Consider the following 17611-nt stretch of genomic DNA (forward strand, 5'->3'; position numbering starts at 1 on the left):
TTGCCTGCAGGGCCACTCTGCAGGTGGCGATAGTCCCCAAGCCCCACCTCCAGATTTTCTGCAGCCAGGCTGTCCCAAGGAACTGGATTCTCCTGAGCCCCAGCACCAATGCCTAAATGGGGCCATTTCCTGCCCTCCTTGTTATCTCAGGCATCAGGGCAGTGCTCAGACTCTTGCCTGAGATGAGAGATGGTCTTCAGAGTACAGGAAAGGGAGGCACTGGGTGCAGGACTCTGCCTATAAACTCCTACTTCTGTATTAAGAAAACTGTGCTTATAAACAAGGTCTGGAGTCCTGCATTGTCACACAGATAAATGCACTAATAAAAGACTTGCGGGCCAGATTATCTCCTGCACTGGTCATCACCACCACTCTCCTCTTGGCTTTGCACCAGCCTTTCCCAAACCAGACACATATCCATAACCCACCAGCACGCGGTGTTCGTCATGGACTGTCGGCATCAGTGTACCACGAACTGTCCTTGGATCGTAACTATTCTCCTGTATTTTTCATCTGATATTAAATCAAGGTTAGATGTACCAACGGGATGAACACTTCTGTGATACAAATGCTTTTATAATAAAGCTTTATATGCAGCTCGAGTACATATTTTCCTTTTGTCTAGTTAGATAGAGAAAAAAAATCACCATCCTCAGCATCTTCATTAAAATCATGTTATGCTGTTAGCAAAACAAACAGAAAAACATTTGACATATTTATGTGGTGATTACATTAAAAAACATTACTTCCCATCAGTCTTCCTGATCATACCAAGCCATCTGTGCTTGTAAAAATTAATAAGGAACAATGACTATCATAGGCCATATGCACATGGTTGTTTAGCGGTGATTAAGCAATAATCTCCAAGCAATCACTCGTTAGCTACGGTAATAACTTAAAGGTAATTATTTCATAATAAATGATAATCAATTATTTATAATAGTAATAATAGTTTTAAATTTTTCCCCCTAACCTTTGTAAGTTGCCCATGGCTGTAGGCTGTCTCAGATGCTTTGTTGGGAATTAGTAATCCTGTTGTGTTAATGACAAATTTTCCACAAGTCAAAGTCCTGGCTATGACCTATTAGATTTTTAATACGTATTTATAGCATTTTCAAAGCTGTGATTGCTTGGAATACCTCATCCACCTTATTATTTAAAACAAATGTCTTTAATAAGACTTCTTGTGAAGTGTGGTGCGTGATGGATGCTGCGAAGCACAGCGTAAACACTGAGACAGCAGCGCTGTGGCTGGAGTCGGAACCTGGGAGCTGAAAGGGAACTTGACTCGCTATGTGTGGAAAAGCCACACAAGGCACCTGCTTGTCCCCACTTGGATCTCACGTGTGCGTCACTGCCAACTTTAGCATTCGGTGGCTTCCCAGCCCTGTCGAGAAGTGAGGCGTAGCACAGACTGGTGGGGTATGTCCTCCTAAATCATGTGTACTTAAGGTGTAAACAATTTTGAAAATGGACAACTACAGCAAACATTTTGTTTGCTTTTTAATATGGACAAAATGGGAGCAAGGGAAAAGGTACTAAAGTTGGCCTTTCTGGATGGGCATTGGAGGAGGAACATGCTGCCTCTCTTTTGGTCCTGTGGTGACAAAGAGAGCCACACAGTCCCAAGGTTACTGCTTCTCAGTTGGGGATGATTTTGCATCCTGGGGACACGGGGCCAGCAGGTCTAGAGACACATTTGGATGTCACTCATGTGAGAGGGTTGTTCATGGCAGCTTCTGGGTGGACAAGAAGGATGCAGCTCAGAACCCTGAAAGCAAGACAGCCCTGAAGAATTACCCGAGTGAGATGCCCAATGCGCCAAGGCTGGGGATCCCTGGCCTACATGAAGTGCTTTGGAGTTAATCTGCACAGGAATGAGAGCAGCTTTAGGTATCACAAGACAGGATTAAAAGGCCCCAGTGCTGGTACTCTTGCCTCCTTTCCTCTTCCACCAAAGAATATTTCTAAAAGCTGACACTTCTCCACACAAGATCACACAAGATATGACATCAACCTGGACAAAAAACTTAAACTTCTTCTGGCTTCATTATGCAAAACAGCAAATACCATTATGGAAGAAAATGAGTAAATTACGAGACCATCCAATGGGTGCAAATGAGCACAAGGTGAAGCAAGCTCCCACACTGACCGCATGATGCAGAGATAATGGACCAGAAATGCCCCATCAGCGAAGCCCTGTGTTGACCCCCAAAGGGGAGAGGAAGCCACCTCCCCTGTCTGCATGAGCGCTGCTGGGCATTGCTCCACTGAGGAAGTTCACATAGCCTCCACATTAAGGTCCCCGCAGCTTCTTTCTGGGGGCCCAGGGCGAAAAGCCTGCTCCACTGCCTCTGGGTGCCTGCAAAGAAAACCCATGCACAGGGAAGCTGGGGCTCCCATGGCGGGAATCCACACGGAAGGACCGCGCTGTTCAGAGAAGGCCTGTTTAGTTTCCACTACCCTGGGAACCACGCAGAGCCAACAAGAGAAATGTGGTTTGTTTTGGAGATTCAGGTCCAAGAATGGGTGAATCCCAACACTTTAGAGTCGAAAGAGATAGCAGCCATGTTCGGGCTGCTCTTAGCTCTCCCCAACTTCTCTTGCATCTTCGTTCAGGTTCAGCTTAAATCTTGAATCTATTCCTTCCCTTTCCTCCTGACCTTCTTCCCTCCCTCTCTCCCTCCCTCCCTCTCTTCCTCCCTTTTTTCCTCCGTCCTCCCTTCTTTTCTCCCTCCCTCCCTCACTCTTTTTCTCCCTTCCTCCCTCCTTTCCTCCCTCCTTTCCTCCCTCCCTCTTTTTCTCCCTCTCTCCCTCCCTCCCTTCTCTCCACAAAGAATGTCTGCTTTACTGGAAGTTCTGTTCTAGAATCTTGGAATGAACAACAGGCAACAATCCAAGTGTGTATCTTTTTTTTTTTTTTTTTGAGTATTTGGAGAGAAAAAAAATTGAGCAAAGTAATAAACCTCAGGGGTCTCCCTGTGTACACAAACTCAGGCGCCGAGGTCTCAGGGTAAATGCCTGGAAAGTTCACTTCTCATCTGAATTCTTGTTGCTGTCTGTAAATCAGACACACAACTTCAGATAAAGCTCATCTCCTGCTGTCCAGACTTGGCACTCAACCCAGGAGTCAAGGAACCCCAAAAGACAAGGGGAATTTCTGTGGGTCTTTCAGATGGTGAAAAGGGCGCTGGGAGAGTGAGCTGCAGGGCCAGGGTGGCCTCGTGATAAGGGGACAAAGGAATTGTACCTTTATATAGGGTGACATTGGGACAGTCTGCAGAGGAGCAGGAGGGACGGAGGCTCCTGGGAGGCTCCTGCGGGGTGAAGATCTGAAGACAATGGTGGGGACTGGAGGGCGGACAAAACTCCATGAGAGCAGAGAAGGGGCACAGCCCATGCCGGCCATGGCTTTGAAATCCATCATTAGGGTTCTGGAGGCAAATGGAGACTTACAGGAGGGTTGAACTGAATTTGCTGACTCTTTTGGAATGAACTCGTCTTGGAAGGTAGGAAATCACTCTGGGACAAGGAAAAAAGCTCCTGCAATAATCTGTGACCTGAAAGGGCCAAACTCGAAGTGGACTGAATGCAGAGCCGCGATGATTTCCTGAAGGATTAAGTGTGGAATGTGATTGGAAGGAGAGGTCAAGGTTGGCTCTTAAGATTTACAACAGAGCACTGGAAAAATAAAATTACGTGTACAAAAAAAAAAAAAAAAAAAAAGACCAAATGAAAGTAGGGGTGTTGTTGTTTTGTGTGTGTGTGTATGTGTGTGTGTGTGTGTGTGTGTGTGTGTGTATGTGTGTACCTGTCTATGTGAATGAGTGCCCACATGTGTGTTTGTGTGCACATATGTACACATAAGTGTGCATGATAATGCACAGTGTTCGTGTAAGTGTGTGAATATGTGAGACCATGTAGCAGGATTGTAGAAGTGGTCACTGGTTTCATTTGCACAAGGAACACTGAGATATGTCTGAGGTATCCCACAGGATGCCTCAATGGGATTGGACAATGCCATGGAGGGGAGAGGTCTGTTCTGACCACTCACATTACACAGTCCTCAGGGTGACATCTGGATACATACACCTGAAGTCCTAAGACTGTGTGAGAAAGCTGAGGATCAGGGCAGAGCATCCTGACCTGTAAGAACTGGTGAAGGACACTGAGCTGGAGACACCTGGGATAAAGAAGACACAGGATGTCTGTTTTCACAGACGGACTTGGGGCATCACCTACGCAGGAAACGCAGAAGGGCTTTACAGCGGTCTCACCACGCACAGCAGGAATGTGGCCCGGGTCATCCCTACCTGTGAGAGTGGAGAGAAGGGAGAGCCAGCCGGGGAGAGAAGGGGAATGATGATGGTACAAAGGGCTGAAAGCTTTGTTCTGAAGGGTGGAGAGCTGGAGCCTCAGCCAGAGCAATCGGGGATGCTGGTGAAGAAGGGCCTTCTGAGAAGACCCTGGAAGGTCCCAGCGCTGAGATTTATGCTCATGTGCTTATCTTGCTGCCTGTCGGTCACTTCCTGCCTTTGAGGAAGGCTGTGAGCACCTGGATCATATCTGGAGTTTCCTCCCATGTGTAAATGACTTCTCAGCTGTAGTTACCACCTGCTCCGCAAGCCTTTGTCCTCAGTAATGACCCCCTGATGCCCAAAGGACTTTCCTCGTCCTTTATTTTATCCAAATGCCTCACTGAGATGCTCACCTCGCTGAGACAGACATTTTATATCTCACATCTCACAAAATTTCCCTCTCTTTCACACACGTGCATGCGTGTACGTGTACACACACACACACACACACACACACACACACACACACACACACACCTATTCTTATGGCTGCTATGCATATTATTTCTAGATCCTTCTCTATCTCAGCCTTATGCACAGTCATGATCAGGAAGAACCTTCTAGAAACTCTCTAGAACAGGATATGCTAGAGGTGAGTAAGGTTCCTTGTGGTAGGGGTTTGGCTCTCACTCAGTCCTAGCATGTTCCTGTCCTTTTCAAGTCTTCAGATACTGGCATCTGCTACCCTGTGGTTTTGCTCAGCACACCTAGCTTTTCAGACATGTTCACAGTGGCTCTTTGCCCTCTCAACCTCAAATAATCAATAATTAACCTCAAATAATTTTACCCTCAAAGGGAATTTTTTAGGGACCCCAACTTAACTACACTACAAGTCTGAGGCGAGCTGGCTCCTATCTTCCAGGATGGCCTGAAGTGAGGCTGGTTGTTGGGGGGTGTGGGAGATACCCATGGAGCAATGCTCTGAGGGGGTCACTCAGTCCTCTTTTGAGGTGGTGCCTTTTGTACCTGGACTCCGCACTGCCTTCAGGGCACAGACTGACTCCTCCCACTAAAAGTGGGAAAGAGGGGTGAGTAGATCTTACTGTGTGGTCAATACAGACCTTTGCAAAAGACACGAACTGGGCGGATGGAATTTGAAGAGCAGAGAATGACTCCTAGTTATCCAAAGCCGTGGTCCACATCCTCACTGTGCACATAGATCCCTTGTAAGGCCCTAAAGTACGGGTCCTGGGTACCACCTTCAAAAGCAGGATGTATGACTCCTGACACTGCTCATTTTGGAAGCCCCACCACCACCAAGTGGGTTTGCCAAAGTTAAGGATGAGCATCATAAAACTAGGCAGCAACACAACATGTTTTCAAGAATTAACAGTTCAGTCTGTGGCACTTGGTGCTTGATGTGTTGTGGTAAAGGGGCCGGGAGAGGCCATGCATGAGCACATGCGTGTGTATCTATTTGCTTGGCAGTTTATATATTATATTATATTTATTATGTTATGTTATGTTATGTTATGTTATATTGCATTTTGTACTTAAGGGGCTTTTGGCAAAGCCATGAATGAATATATAGAAATAGAATAAAAATATTTAAAATACAATTAAGTTCTACCTCCCTTGAATAGGGCTCTTCTCCTATTCAGAACTCTTCACGCTCCTCATAAACCTACCATCTTTATAGTCATCTAAGTACCCTAGCCCCTACTAAATTACCGTCGGTCCATAGGTCTTCTCACCCTGGTCACAAGTTCTTCTGGAAGTCTGTACTGCATGTTGTCTTGTGTCCACCATAGCTTTTTCCTCCTGGAGAGATAGCCTCTTATTCTGGGGACAATGAGGAAGCCAGCAGCTTGTAGACCCACAGAAGATCCATCATCTCCAAGGCCTGTAACTCTGCTTGTTCTATCCAAAGGAGACACATTAGAGAGGAAAGACGATCAGGTGGTTGGCTCCCTCCATCCTGAAGTAGACCCAAGGTGAGGAGAAAACTTTCTGAGCCTCCTGGGAAGCCCTGCTCCCAGTCGACATTAACACACGTGGCTGTATCTCTGTCAGTCACGCTATTTGCAGCAAACTCTATTATGATGTACTGTTCACCCTGTGTCACAGCAGGTTCTAGACAGCATGCAGTCAAGCCTAAGCTTGATAAATACTCGAATAATACGATCAATAAAAATAATCAATACAGTCACCTCCTGGTGCCTCACTTCTTGTTAGCTGAAGAAAATGACAAGGACTCCACCACAGTGCCTGAGTCGACAGGAAGCACTGTTTGTAACGTTATAGAGCTGTCAATCAGTCACACGTATCTGACCACCTCAGATCCAAAGAGTTCCACGGGCTACCTTGATTCTCAGCGCTGCCGGGATCCAGCAGTGCTTGCTACAAAGCTAGCATTTGTCTGCGCGGTTTTGAAGTCTGCTCCACAGGAGATTTCACTAAAGGAAGAGGCAGACAGCATGGCTGCTTCCCCATGAGGTAAATATTGTGTTAAGATAATTGTTAACTTTGGAGTGAGCCCCACTGCACGACGTGTTTAACTGCCCCAAACCACACAAACCTCTCTAATTACTTGGCCCTCCCACCACCACACCACAAGCCTTCTGAGAACAAACCAAGCAGACATAAGACCAGTCTCTGCTTTGTGGACAAACCCCAGGTCCCATGCAAGAAAGAGCATGGGAATCCTTCTCTATTCAAGTACAGAGAGAACTTACGAACCCTGTGCCCTAAGAACTGGAGAGAGAATCTTCTTTTGTGGACGGTGACCAACACTTTTTACTTTCCGTTCACATAGTCAAATGAAAAATAGAAAAGACAAGCTCAGATTTCTAGACTGGTGCTCTGTGTTCTCTGTTGTGGGGTTCTGTGCTCTAAGCACTGTGTGGGTCAGTCAGCGCATGCTCCCCTCCTGCCCATCAGCAGCGTTCATAGGCATGTGCATTTGTGCACTGTGTTTCCATGCCTACCTGACAATTCCTGAGAGACCTGTAGGCAGGTTTGCAGACTCACCTCTGACCCCAGCAAGAGCCTGGGAAGCACCAAGGAAGAGATACTATGGAACAAGAGCAATGATTTTAAAAATTGAGAATTCAGCCGGGCGGTGGTGGCGCACGCCTTTAATCCCAGCACTCGGGAGGCAGAGCCAGGCGGATCTCTGTGAGTTCGAGGCCAGCCTGGGCTACCAAGTGAGTTCCAGGAAAGGTGCAAAGCTACACAGAGAAACCCTGTCTCGAAAAACCAAAAAAAAAAAAAAAAAAAAAAAAAAAATTGAGAATTCACCCAAGTTGTCAAATTTCAAGCCCCATAAATGAAATTTTCATATAGGCCTAAGGGTCTATTTCCTATTCAACCAAGGAAGAAATGTGTGATGTCCCATTCTGGGGCACCCGGAGACATAAACACCCCTGACTGGGACATGAGGAAGACACAGGTAGAATTTCCTGATTCAATCCTGGTCTCTCCACATCCTGATAAATGACAAGAAAGGATAGCAAAATCATCACATAGTCCAATTACAACCACCGCTCTAGGTGTGTTTTAAATTTGGAGCCAATCAGCTCACTCCCCAGTGCCCAGGCTAGATCCCATTGATTTAGAAATCAAAACGCATCTAAATTTGAGCAGTGCCCCAAAAGCAGTTTTCTAAATGATCACAGAGTCTGAGGATCTGCATGTTCCATGAGAACCATCAGGGAAGAGCCAAGTCAGAAAGGCAGCCTTGGGGGGGTGGGGGGGAAGGGGGAGAACAAGGGAATCCATGGCTGATATGTAAAATTAAATTAAATTATAAAATAAAAAAATCTTATACATCCATATTTAAAAAATCACAATGAGACTTATTATTATGTATAATTAACATATGCTAATAAAAAACTTTTTTAAATGAAAAAAAAAAAAAGAAAAGCGGCCTTCACTCATTAGCTGGACAGGAAGGCCTGTTTCCTGGGTGTGAGTAAATAATCTTTTCTGCATTCCTTTACCCTTGCTCAGTGGGCTCAAGAAAAAGTGGTCTAGAGAGATAGTATGGAGGTTTTACGTGGGCTCTGTTATGGAACTCTTCAGTCAACTGATGGTCATCTGATTCTAAACACAGCAGAATACCCACTCACCCAACACACCAATCTGGACTCTCCAGCATGGCAGTTTTGCCTGAGTTGAAAGGCCATTTGCTCTTTGGACAAGTGATCACAACAAACAGTTTTCATCTTGAAAGGGGTCATTATGGCGTCACAGCCTGAAGTGCTTTGCCAAAGGCTGCATGGACCCAAGGAATACACAGCTCACGGGCGAAGTGCACCACCCAGGGCTGCCTGCCCGTTAGGGAGTTCATGACATCACCAGAGAGGTGCAGCGATGTTCCCTGGCCTGTGTGCGTCACTCATCTCCTCTTGTACCTTGTCACCCTGGCACGTGAACAGTAGGTTATGATATGGTGGTATAGTCATTCGCGATGGCCCCAGATTGCTGTGCAGACTCTCCCAGTTGGCAAACAAACATGGTGTTCGTTTCTTATTTAGTAAAGATTCAAGTCTGGAAGTCCAGGGAACTGGTTCTCTAGTCTCCGGTCTCTCTAACAGGCTACTGGAAAAGCTGTGTTATCTTCTTGTCCTTGCGATCTCATACTCTGCTGACTGGAGGGTTTTGCTACCAGTGGCCACAGCAGTGGAAAAAGGACATTGCCTCAGGGCCGTGTTGCCTTTTCACACCAGTGGCACTAGGCAGGGAGTGGGTCACTCTACCAGGTAGGGTCGCCAGGGGTGATGATTCAAGGGAAACAAGGTGGATCATGTGCACGTGGGGCAGAAAACAATATATCAGGAGGATCCCACAACTCTCCCGTGTCTGTTTATGAAACAGGGAGAACCACAACCATCCAATTTGGGCAGGATCCTTCATGTCCTGACCCAGAGAGATGTCAGGTTTGGGCTCAGCCCCGGGGTGAGGAGACACATAAACACGGAAGTACAGGTTCATCTGCTGGATTCTCGTTCTCCGGAGAAGAATGGCTGATAAAGTGAAGAAGACAGCGTCTTAGGACCAGTAAGTCCCCGTGCTCTACTTGCTATTTTTCTCTGCCCCTTTAAACATATCAATTGTGCTGACAGCCGTAAACCAGGTGACAGTTACGCAAATGGTTGTCTCCAGAAAGTAAACCATATTTTTGTAAGTTCATAGGAGATAGGAGTAGTTGGTGCAGTCTCTTGAGCCTCCCAGGATAGACAAAAGGAAGGAAAGATGTACCCACTCCTTGGTTGTAGAGCAAACAGGTTTGCGTGGACTGCCCAAACTTGGTGTGGATGTTTGAATGAGAGCTGTCCCCCAACAGCTGTATATTTGAACACGTGGTCCCTGGTTGATAGAGCTGTTTGGGGGAGATTATGGAGCCTTTAGGGGTACAGGCTTGCTAAAGGAAGTTCTTCACTGGGGATGGGCGTTGAGAGTTTATAGTCTCACTCCACTTCCTGCTTCCTGTGTGGATGAAAATGTGACCAGCCAGCTTCCTGCTTCTACCACTTGCCACGCCGTCCCCACCAGGATGAACTCTGTCCCTCTGAACCGTCAGCAGAAATAAACTCTCTGCTTTTGGTCATGGTGTTTTATCAAAGCAACAGAAAGCACACACACACACACACACACACACACACACACACACACACACACAGAGAGAGAGAGAGAGAGAGAGAGAGAGAGAGAGAGAGAGAGAGAGAGTGCCTTGAAAAAGTGTTTGTGGTCACCTAGATTTAACCTACAATAGTAAAGGCCTAATACCGCAGTGCTTTTATTCATTAGTAAAACAGGACATGTGAGGACAGAGGAACTTGGTGGATGAGAGGGAAGGGGGATGTTACAGACCAATTGCTCAGGCTATGTTCACCATGCCACCAGCTGCTCATGTGAACTCTTGATTTGCAGAAATTGGGTGTTATGTACGGTGGGAATAGCAGGCAGTGAGAACGATCTGGAAAATTCTCAGCCCCTCCCTGTTGTCTTTGTCTCCCGCTCCCACCGTGCCCTGGGATCTTGCTACCACGACTGGCAGTCCTGTGTGCTCTCCAGTGACGCGGTAGATGGGTTTTATTCCATATTAGACTGAGAGCTGAGATAGGAAGAGGTCTGCAACATTTGAAGAGGAAAGGAGGTATGCATTGTATCTGGTCATGGAAGTGACTGAATGAGGTACATGTGCTTTGCATAGTGTATCAGTCGAAGGCAAACAACTGAACTTTTTATTCCTGTCAGAACAAGGATCTCTTTGGAGTGGAGTGTCGAACAGAAGTGATGGAGTACACAGAGCCAAAATGACTGACCTTGTCCTCCCACACAGAGGGTAGCTGGTGCGGCCCTGCTCCATTTCTGTCTCTCTGCTTGGGGGGGGGGGGGGGGGACTGTCAGGCACACACAGCTGTAGGAGAAGGAGCCTGTGAGCATCCCTCACAGCTGCGCTCACAGTATGGTCCTCACAGCAGCCCTGCATGTGACCTGTGCTGTCTCTACACCTGCCTTGTGGCACATTTGCACTGAGAACATGCTAAATCTCAAAAATTTTTAACAAAAACACAAAGGGCACATCCACAAAAGACACAGTCTCTCACGCCACGTAGACGTCACTTTCCCTCCTTGCTGACACCTCCTGCTGTCCTTTGGTAGCAGACCGGGAAGCAAGGCTCTCTCCGTGAATGCTGTTCCCTTCACTTCATCAATGGAGCAGAAGCCTGAAAAGGGGTGTTTGTGACTTCTCCTGTCGCCATGACCAAAGTAACAAGAAACAAACCGAGAAGTAGGATGTCCTTTGGCTCCAAGTGTGAGGGGACAGTTAGTCCACCCTAGGTGAAAGGGCATGGTGCAGAAGTGACCCACAATGCAGTGAGCGCAGGAGGGGGCTTGTTCACATCTCAAGTGTGACAAGAGCAGAGAGATGGCATGAAGTAGGACTAGGCTCTAAAACTCTGAGGCCCGCCCCCTAGTGACTTACTCCCCCCCAGTGACCCACTTCGCCCCCCAGTGACCCACTTCCCCCTCTAGTGACCCACTTCCCCCTCTAGTGACTCACTTCCCCCCTCTAGTGACCCACTTCCCCCCTCTAGTGACTCACTTCTTCCCTCTAGTGACTCACTTCCCCCCTCTAGTGACTCACTTCCCCCCTCTAGTGACTCACTTCCCCCCTCTAGTGACTCACTTCCCCCCTCTAGTGACTCACTTCTTCCCTCTAGTGACCCACTTCCTCCCCCTAGGTCTGAAGGTGCAAAAGCTTCCCTCACACCACAGCTGGGCACCCAGTGTTCGAACACCTGAGGGGACATTCCACACCCGAACCAAGGCTCCCTCGCTCCAGTCAACTCTTCTGCAAGGAGAAAGAAGCCAGCCTTTACTGTCCAGTTCGGTTCAGAACCAAACATAATTTCTCACTTCTCCAAATTCTAACTCCATCTTTTCACTCTGAACATTCTCAGTCTGGATGTACTTTTCCAAATTCAATGAGCAAGTCCACAGGCCTAACAAAGTCAGGGGCTAACTTGCATGAGCTTTATGGACCGATCAAACGGTAGCTGGCCATTGACCAGACATTTTTTTCCCAAGCATCTAAGTAAAGTGTGTTGGGGTCTTGCACTTCCTTTTCCAGGATCTGGTGGCCTAGACAATCAGAACTTGGATTTGGACATGGCATCTGCTGCCCTTGAGTGAAGCCTGCAGAGTCCATGGTGGTGAGAAAGGCGTGGCATGCGGGCAGAAGCAGTGTAGAGTCTGTGGTGGTGGGAAAGACGTGGCATGTGGGCAGAAACAGTGCAGAGTCCATGGTGGTGGGAATGACATAGCATTTGGGCAGAAGCAGTGCAGAGTCTGTGGTAGGAAAGACGTGGCATGTGGGCAGAAGCAGTGCAGAGTCTGTGGTGGGAAAGACGTGGCATGTGGGCAGAGGCAGTGCAGAGTCTGTGGTGGGAAAGACGTGGCATGTGGGCAGAGGCAGTGCAGAGTCTGTGGTGGGAAAGACATGGCATATGGGCAGAAGCAGTGCAGAGTTCTCTGTGACCCTCACAGGCAGAAGAGAGATGAGCTGTAGTAAACAGACAAGAAGGCAGTTCAGTTCAACACGCCTAAGGAGCCAGTGTTGGTTCAAACTTAAGGAGCCTGACTTCAAGTAGTTTATTTTAGACATATTTAAGCACAATGCAATTTGGTGAAAACTTTCCTGATGATAATCAGCTCAATCCCCTATACACAATAAAGCACAAAGTAAGCTAAATAAAGATCAGATGTGATCTCATCAAAAACACTTTGTAAAGTACACCTTCCATAAAGATGGGTTCTATAGACTGACTATGTGTGACACCTTCCATAAAGATGGGTTCTATAGACTGACTACATGTGACACCTTCCATAAAGATGGCTCTATAGACTGACTATGTGTGACACCTTCCATAAAGATGGGTTCTATGACACCTTCCATAAAGATGGGTTCTATAGACTGACTATGTGTGACATCTTCCATAAAGATGGGTTCTATGGACTGACTACATGTGACATCTTCCATAAAGATGTGTTCTATAGACTGACTATGTGTGACATCTTCCATAAAGATGGGCTCTATAGACTGACTACATGTGACATCTTCCATAAAGATGGGCTCTATAGACTGACTACATGTGACACCTTCCATAAAGATGGGTTCTATAGACTGACTACCTGTGACATCTTCCATAAAGATGGGTTCTATAGACTGACTATGTGTGACATCTTCCATAAAGATGTGTTCTATAGACTGACTATGTGTGACACCTTCCATAAAGATGGGTTCTATAGACTGACTACATGTGACATCTTCCATAAAGATGGCTCTATAGACTGACTACATGTGACACCTTCCATAAAGATGGGTTCTATAGACTGACTACATGTGACACCTTCAATAAAGATGGGTTCTATGGACTGACTGCATGTGACACCTTCCATAAAGATGGGTTCTATAGACTGACTGCATGTGACATCTTCCATAAAGGTGGGTTCTATAGACTGACTGATAAAAACAAGCTTACAGTAAGGGTCTGGGGAGGATCAGATGTAGCCTGAACACACAGACAGTGCAAAGGTCACCAGGCTGTTAACCACATCCACTCCCAGCCTTCTGGGTGTATAACAGGTTATGCATCACTTCCTTTGAAAGAACAGCCCTGTGTAGTTAACATTCCAGGTTCCCTAGTGCTTCTCTGTGAGGATAAGGACCTCCATGCCTCCTATAAAGCAGGAAGCTGTGATGCATAAATCTAATTAATCTTATCAATAAAAACCAAGAGTCATATATTGGGGTAAAAATCTGAAAGATCAGAGAAGCAGGGGAGCAGCCACCTGTGACTTGCTATCTCTTTCATTCCTTCCTCCAGAAGGACGGAGATCCTTATCAGTTCCTGTTCCTCTCTGTACAGACCTCCACACCTCTATGGTTAACTAGTGGCTAGCTCTACCCTCTGACTCCAAGCAAGCTTTATTTGTCAGAACCCAAACAAAAACCTGGCTTAGCATATTTTTTATTCACACAGTGGGAAGTCGGGGCTATAAACCCTTAAAGCCTCCCGTTGGTGAAGCCCTTCCGCCAGCAAGGCTGTACTTCCCAAATATTCCATAATCTCTCCAAACAGCGCCAACAACTAAGGGGCAAGTATTCAAATCCATAAGCCTACAGGGGACATTTCTCAAGCAAACCACCACATTCAGTCACTTGGCTACCATGGGCTTGTGGCCATCTTACAGTTCCAAGGGCATTTAGTTCAACTTCAAAAGTTCCCATAGTCTTTTACAGTCTAAACACCATTCAAGCGTGAGACTCAAGGCAATCTCTTAACTGTGATTCCTGTAAAAAAAAAAAATCAAAACTACACATTCTTTCAACGTACCACATTACACTGTTTCAACATGCAATAGTACAGAACGTATGTGACCAAAATAGTTACACAGGAAACGATGCTTGAGGACAGCTTCAGGGGAGTCTAAAAACATTCCACCCTTTGGAAAGGACATGAAATTCCCATGTTTAAGGCCATATTTTTCACCTAATAACTTCTTATAAATATCAGGTTTCATGGTTTAATGGGATTTTCCCATTTATTTGGATTTTATGGAAAACATGGTAAAACTCAACAGCTGGCGAAAGAGAATTTACAAGAACCTGAGGAAGGCAGGTTGCATATCAGCTCTACCTGACCCTCCCGACTCAACAACTGTGAGCAGACTCTTAAAGAGCAAGGCTCGACCCCAACATAGCTTTGGAGGAGTCGGTTCTGTGCATCTCTTGGAGCAGTTGATGTCTCTTAGCACATTCTTCTGTGAAGCTGCCTGGGAGGTATAAATGTGAGGTGAACTCCTCTATGCCCGGCCATATCCCTTCTCTGCTCTCCCTGATGATTTAGCTTTCCTAAGAATAGAGAGTGGAGAGAACTGACCCTAATGCTTAGGTCTGGGCACCAGGCTCCCCACTTCCAACATAAACATATTAGCTCCTCATTTGTTGTTTATCTTGGACTATGTACTTGCCCCCTTGAGGCTTACTATCTATTTGGAGAGCGGGACTGTGGGTTAATATCTATCTGGACAGTGCGCTCTTAAAAGTCCAAGGTACAAGCTCTTCATTCCGGGCCCCACACAAGAGGTACTCTGATCAAGTCAGTCCACACAGATAAGCCTAGGACAGCACATGCCAGTTTTCTCCTTGATGCATTAGGATAAAAAAAAAACAACTTCCAAAGCAGCTTTCCGGGTCACCACCATTAACAGGTGACACAGAATGACAGGAGCTACTGCAGGGAAGGGACCTAGGTGTCCATTTGCAGCCACAGGGATGATGGCTTCAGACAATAGACACCGTGAAGTATGCCAACCAGGGCCATGGCAGATGTGGCATCTGATCTTCTGTTGCACTGCACTCCTGCAGACGTTTGCCAGCAAAACTCACCATCTTCGTAAGGTTTCATCTGCCTTCATTCTCACATGACACTCACCTAGAAGAAAATCAAACTGAAAACTGAAAATCAAATGCTTAGACCTCATACCCATGTGAGGGCATGGGTAGCCCTCAAGAGCTCTAGTCTGCACTTGGCATTTTCAAGTCAGACATGCTGAAGGCCTAGTCCACACCACAGATGGCCAAAGAGAAGAAAAGAGAGCAGGGCTATTGTAAGTGCACCAGGGACCCAGAGGACCAGAACCAAGGAGAACACAGGTCCCTGTGTTCCAATGTGGCATGGTCTCCCCAGCACCCCTGGCAGGGATACCCCAGGTCCTTTGCAGTGGGTACCTTTTCCCACTCTGCCTCAATTGACTCCTTGCTATATTTGCTGCCATATGGGTAGCTCTGAGGGAAAGGAAAGAGCAGAATATCTCACACCCATGAGTCCAGTTTGGGGCAGAACATTCTAACTATGAACCACGTTACAAATGGCTTCCCCATTGCCCCTGTGCAGCTTCGGTGACTTCAAGCACAGAATGTGTCATTCTATGGGTATGTCTGGGCATCAGCCAGAAACTGGGCTTTGGGAATGCCTGCCTGCCAGATGTCTCCAGAGACACTTCACAGCACCCTGTAACGGGGTGGAGGTGGGGGCGGAGAGGGGTGTCTGTGGTAGAAATTCGCCAGGTTGTGAGATGACAACACAAAACACACGTATTATCAAACTGTAAATCCGGTCGGTGACTTACTTGGCGTGGTGAGTTTTTCATGAAATTACCCTTGTAGATCTGTCTTAGATCCTGGTCCGTGGATAGCAATCTCAGTGCAACCTGGGAACTGTGAGACTCATAGCTGTGCATCACAAACTCTGGTGGGAGTGCTGGCAAGCCTGATCTAGGGGGCTCAGCAGCATGCCCACTTTCAGGAACCAGGGCTCTGCAGCACTTCCGTCTAGGGCCCAGTATCGATTAGAAATACCTGTGGTCGATTTCTACAAGTCACCCATGGATCAGTGCATCTAGGGTGGGCCCTGTGCTAGTTGCTTTTCACTGCTGGGACAAAATGACTGGCAAAAGCCACCTAAAGAATGGAGGGTTTCTCACGGCTCACGGTGTGAAGGCGCTGTCCATCCTAGATGAGAAGGCAAAGCTAGTGGCAGACTGTGGGGCAGCTGGTTGGGTTGTTTAGCCAGACAGATGAAGCTCAGCTTGTGTCTTCCTGTTTTATTCACCCTGGGCCATGGCACTAGGCCACCCAATTCAAGGTATGGCTGCTTTGAGATCGAGTCAAGTTTATAATCAATATGAACCATCACCGGCCTCCACCTCATGTTTCAAACTCTCTTTCCGATGACTCAGTGTCCCACGCAAGTTCAATGACACTGACCCCGCATGGTGGTGAGCTCACATGCACACAGGGAGTCGTCTGGTTGGCACAGAAGGAACAGCCTGCGCCAGGCTATCATGCAAAACCAATTATCCAATGCATAGCTCTGAGATTCATCATCTGTTTTTGACCTGGATGAGTCACACGCAGGCCTCTCCATGCTTGCCTCAACTCTGAATTAGCAATTGCGCTGCCTCTCTCAGGAGCCACGTTGTTGGCTTAAATACATATAAAATTGTTCGGCCTTTGAGACAAAAGATCTTTGACATCATAATGATGTCAGCAGCAGACAAGAGACCATCCTTTTTGCATTAAATTCCATCAGGACTCGTTCCTATTTATTTCTTGCAAATCAATAACCACCGCATAAGTAACCACAGAAAACGTGGCCGCTTCAAAAAAGAACCCCCTTGTTCCTCATATAGATGCTTTAGTCACGAGAATCATGTGCTTAGTTATAATTACATCATACCCCCTTCCCTTTTCTCTCCAAACCCTCTCCCACACACCCATGCTTTTTTTCAAATCCATGACCTCTTTTTCTTTCATGGTCGTTACTTGTATATATATGTGTGTGTGTGTGTGTGTGTGTGTGTGTGTGTGTGTGTGTGTGTGTGTGTGTGTGTATTCATAAGCACATAAGTACAATCTGCTCATTTTCCATAATGTTACTTGTATGTATGTTTTCAGGGCTGGTCATTTGGTATTGGATAACCAACTGGTGTGCTCTTCCCTGGGGAAGACTGTCTTCCCCACTCCGGGCATTCCTTCGTTGCCTGTAGTTCTAGTGAGCTCGACCCCCACTCATGTTAGCCTGGCTATTGGCGGTGTTCTTGGTCAGGTCGGATTTAAGCAGCCATGTTGGTGAGACTTCATGGCTGTAGCTTCTGATATTCCTAGGAGACACAGTCTCACAGCAAACATCCTGATCTTCCAGCTCCTACAATCTTTCCACCCTCCCTTCCACAAT

This window comes from Peromyscus californicus, unplaced genomic scaffold (genome assembly GCF_007827085.1).
Source record: "Peromyscus californicus insignis strain IS unplaced genomic scaffold, ASM782708v3 Scaffold_23__1_contigs__length_62951481, whole genome shotgun sequence".
Taxonomy (NCBI): domain Eukaryota; kingdom Metazoa; phylum Chordata; class Mammalia; order Rodentia; family Cricetidae; genus Peromyscus; species Peromyscus californicus.